The sequence below is a fragment of the Chrysochloris asiatica genome, unplaced genomic scaffold (genome assembly GCF_000296735.1).
Source record: "Chrysochloris asiatica unplaced genomic scaffold, ChrAsi1.0 scaffold00445, whole genome shotgun sequence".
Classification (NCBI taxonomy): domain Eukaryota; kingdom Metazoa; phylum Chordata; class Mammalia; order Afrosoricida; family Chrysochloridae; genus Chrysochloris; species Chrysochloris asiatica.
In genome coordinates this window covers 640,508-645,463 of record NW_006408963.1, presented here as the reverse complement: position 1 = coordinate 645,463, position 4,956 = coordinate 640,508, and the positions used below count along the sequence as shown (strand labels likewise).

General features: G+C 51.1%; 1 protein-coding gene across 1 annotated transcript in view; it reads left to right on the top strand.

Moving 5' to 3' along the window:
* Positions 1–4,956, top strand: part of PDZD4 (PDZ domain containing 4) — a 55,776-nt gene that overhangs the window by 41,507 nt on the left and 9,313 nt on the right. The gene's annotated exons all lie outside the window — the stretch shown is intronic.

Sequence of the window (4,956 nt, the reverse complement as noted above, 5' to 3'; positions counted from 1 at the left end):
TGTTTGTTTCTTTAAAAAAAGCTATTTGCAATGAAAAAGTAATTGTTGCTGTGCTTATGTGGTGTTGGGGTCATTCTGATTCATAGCGAGCCCATTAACAACAGAAGGGAACACTGTGAGGTCCTGTGCCAATCTGTCTCGTTGGGGATCTTCCAATTTGTCGCTGACCCTCCACTTTACCAAGCATGATGTCCTTCTCCAGGGACTGGTCCCTCCTGCTAACAAGTGTGAGAGACCAAGTCTGGCCAAACTGTCTTCTAAGGAGCTTGTTCTTCTGACAGTCCATGGGACTTTTAAATATTCTCCACCAACACTAGAACTCCAATGCATCAATTCTTCCCTGCTTTTCCTTATTTATTATGAGTGTGAATGTGCTAAATACCACGTAATCGTGTACTTTGAAACCTCCAGAAACATTTCACCATTTTCAGCTCTGGGGTTAGATGGGAACCAACGGTGTGTCTGATTGGAAGAGGCACATCACATAGCAGAGAGCCTGGAGGCGGCCCCAGCACTTGGGACTGGCAGGGTTGGGCTTGTAGGTTCTGAAGTCACTCAGTGGATCCGTCTAGAGTCCTCCCTGTTGTAATCGAGAGCCAGGCCCCAACCCGGGCCAGAGGAGTCCCACTGTGGCTCATGGAGAGTGGCCCTCTCTCCTTGTGTTAGAAGGAATCTGACTTAGTGGGATGGGGGGTTTTGAAGAGGGTTTGCCCTTCAGTCCTGAGCTTCAGCCCCCGTTGTCCCCTCACAAGTCAGCTTGGAAGGGAAGGTTGTGTGCTGGTGAGCTGCCTCGATGTCCCTGGGTGGAGGGACTCAAAGCACTTCCGTTCGCCTTATGCGCTTTGGGAATTAGAAAGGAGATGCAATCAGCTTGCACCAAGTCACTTGGACTAGTGCTTGGAAGAAGGGCAGTCTGTGCAAACAAGCTCATGACTGGTGGGGATGCAGAGTTTCTAGCAGAGGTGGAGAGTAATCTTCAGCACACGGAGAGTCATTGGAGACTGTGGAGGGGAGGACAGGAGGACATTGGAGTGGGCTTCAGCTATTTGAAGTGTTGGTGTAGGACCGAGAAAGTAGATTTCTTCTAGATGGTTTCAAACGAGGTAGGTTTGTACTCAGTAAAGAAGGCACTTTTTAATAGTGAGAATTTTCTAACAGTGGGCTGGATCAACACCCTTTGCTTTGCACTAGAAGCAAAGTGGATTTCTTCTAGATTGTTCCAGAGAAGGCAGGTTAGTACTGGATGGATGAAGCACATAGGTAATGAGAGTTGTTACAGGGGTTCTGCACCCTTCCCTGGATGTCCTCGGGGGCCTTGGGCTCTTCCTGGTGTGGGAGACTATCTCAGAGCAGAGTCTGATAAATATGGAGGACCACCTTCAGCCGAGCCCTCCTAGCTGAACCGTTCTGTTCTCACTGCCCCGCCAGTCCTTGCACGGCATCAGCCTGTCCCTTCTTAAACCTTTGACCTTTGTTCTGGGTTTTGCAAATCTGGAATTTTTGTGGAGGTGTTTTCTGAGGTTTCTGGGCGACTTGGCTGGCAGTCAGCCTACAGATCATTGAAAAGCTGGACAGGGTGCCAAGGTACCTTTTATGCCTTGGCTATGACGTTCTCTCCAGAGGCTGGCAGAGGGTCTTTGATGGTGGCTGCTGACAGCAGGGATGGCTTGTGGTCTGCGGACTTGTATGCGATTGAGTTACTTTGGCTGTGACTAGCCATACCTGGGTGCCTGGCCAAGAGCCAGGTAGTGGTGACAGTGAAGGTGATAAGCCTTTACATCTGAGGACAGGTCACAGAAGGCTCCCCAGAGGCCTCGCTTCCTCTTCTGTCCTCCGCAGAAGCACAGAAGAGCTCTAGGTGACAGCAAGTGACCTGTGCCATATTCCTGGCCCCTCACTAGTCCCAGACACAGTGCAAGATAGGGGAGGTGACAGACTCCCTGTGCCCATAGACTGAGGGCGAAAAGAGGGGCGGTAGGGCACGGCGATGAATGATTGACCAGGCACCGGGGTAGGGTGAATTGAGGGGAGATCAGAGAGATGCGAACTGCTGGGGGACCCACCTGCACCCCACTGCCTATACACATACCCTCACACTTCACTCACCCACAACCTCAGCCTCCACCCCTACACACCCCCATCACTACGCCCCACACATTTCCCCCTACACCACCCCACCCCCATTGCTCTATTTGTATCTCATCCAAACCCGCACCCCAAGACCCCCACTTCCACACACACCCCACCCTAACCCACACTCACACCCCATATAGCCACGTGCCCTCCACATTCCCCAAGCTCACTTCACTTACACACCCATCTACCCTCACCCATATCCGCCCTCACCCCCACAGCCTGCTTCGCTTACCCAAAAACACAAGGCCCAAAGCCCACTCTCTGCACCCCAGCCCCATGGGCCCCCCTCCCCAACCCAGGCCTGGGATGCTTCTCTGCCTCAAGCCACCCTGAGCCCCTCCCGGCATGACCCGGATGCTCCAGTACCTGGAGGCCTCCCGGACCTGCTTACATGTGACCCCACAGCATTTCACCCAGCCAGTGTCTCAGCGCCCCGGGTTGTAAATGTGCCGTCAGCACTTTGCAAGGACGCCTGGTGTGGTACTGCAGGTTAATGCAGTGGACTGCAAGGTCGGTTTGATCCGCAAGGTTGGCCGTTCAGGCTCACCAGCCACTCCTTGGAAACCCTATACAGGGCCGCTGTGGGTCCGAATCAACTTGACAACACATAACAACAACACTTTTCATAGGCTGCTGCCGAGGCTTCAAGAAAATCGTTAGCGCCTGACTGTTACTAAACCCTAGCTTTGATTCTTGGCTTGTCATCGTCAAGGCAGGGTGTCTAGTTGTACCATCCAGTTAGTCTCCTAGGCTGACCATGTTGCCCTCCTGAATGGTCATCCCTCCGGCCCCTCCCACTCTTGCCATTAAGTTTGAACTCTTTGTAGAAGCTAGAAGAGAGTAGGGTATCATTTCAACACCATGTGTGTACCTGCCAACGACCTAGATTCCAACCTGGCTGACTTCAGCAGCTTTCCTTTCATTCCGATTTTAAAAACGGATTTGGAGTGTCCTGTGCACACCCTTCCCTGACTCTGTTCCTCTCCTTCCTACTCCGGGGGGCGGTGGGGTGTTTTCACTGTAGTGGTTTTCACTGTAGTGCATTGAAGCTATTTGTGACACTAATGTGTGTTTCCACCAACCACATGAGCTACTCCTGAGGGACATCTGGGTCAGTGTCTTTAGCTGGGTCTGCTATTGGGCTCTTACATGGCATCAACCCCACTGCAGTTTGCTCACATGCAAGGGTTCTGAAGTGGTATCTCACCTTATCTGTCTGGTCTCATGTTTGTAGGTCTGTCTGGGCTCTCTTTTCCATGAACACCTATGGATAGCCTTTGCCCATTTCCCTATTAAGTCGTTGTATTTTTTTGTAACCCTTCAGATTTTCTGACCAATCTCTTTCCTGTGTGTTTATGGTGTTTTTCGTTGTGCAGAAATTTTACCTGTCAAACTTCCCGACCCGTCCTGTTGGGGATCCGTTTCTAGAAAAACTCACTCTTTCCGTTCTCAGAGTTAGACCCTTTTGCTTTGTACACTGAGAACTTTAATCCCTTTGGAACTGCTTGGGTTGTGGGGCTTGGGAAAGGGTAGCAGTGGGCAGCGTGGTAGGTGTCTTTGGAAGGGAAGCAGGCCTGGTTTTGAACGAGTTAAGTTCAGCGTGTCCTTGAGACCGCAGAGTGATAAATACTCCACACGCATCACTTTCTAATGACTTCACCATGTTTACTATTCTCTGCTTTGGAGCTGGCCAGGGGCAGTTGAAACCTGGGAACATTTCAGTGGTAGGGTTGCCAGTGTGTGCTTTTCTCTTCCTGGTGACAGAGGGGGCAGGGGGCATCAGAAAACGAAGGGCTCACTGTTGTGGCTTCTTTGCACATCCTCTGTGTTTCTCCATCTTGTTAGGGGCTGTTGCCCCTGGGGGCTCAGCTAGCTTCCACCCACCATCCTCATTAACTCCACCCAGAGGTTGCCCTCTCCTCCATACCTTCCGGACAGGCCTGCACTCTGATTTAAGGTGCTGGGTCTGTGCACAGTGCCCATCCCCCTCTGACATCCAGTTTGCCCTGCGCCCCGCCCCACTGCCTGGGCCCAGTTTCCATAGCAACGCTGCTGTGGTAAAGATTCCAGGGAGAAAGACATTCCTGCGGTTCTCCTGTCCCCTGAGCATCCCCTGGTGTGCTTGCAGTTTCCCTGGTGGCTGCAGGCTCTCCTTGAGGAGACGGGTCGGAGTCCTCCTGTCTTATTCACACCTAAGGGCCATGGGCAGCCGCTCGATGGTTGGAGACACAAAAGCCCTCATTTGGGGGCATCTATGGTTTAAGTCCAACCACAGTGGCCATGTCAAGTCACTGCCGTGATGTCGCTGTTTGTGGAGCTGGGAATGAGATGCGCAGTCGCACATCGTTCTAGAGAATTTCCGCCACGCAGACACAATAGCCGGAAATAACCCCAGGGCAGAGAGAAACAAAAAAGCGTAGCTTAATCGTTAGAGAGCGATGAGCTTGGAGTATTTGTTGCCTTGGTTTGTGATATAACTTATTTCATTGGAAGTGCAAAGAATGAAAGTCTTAATATTGGCTGTGGTTAACACGCAGCTCACAGAATTTCTGACACGTTAACAGTGGCATCACTAGGTGGGTGTGGACTGCACCCGAGTGACACCAAAATGACCGTCTGTAAAAGTTTTGTGCATGATTTCAGCAGAAATGTAGAATCTTTTACAAAACCATCCCTGTAGTTATAGCAACAAAAACAATTTACATAAACCTAGTTAGCGTGTAAGGTAGTGTAGTGGTTACGAATCGGGCTGCTAATCTCACGGTCAGCAGTTTGAAACTACCAGCTGTTCCATGGGAGAAAGATGAGGCTTTCTGCTCC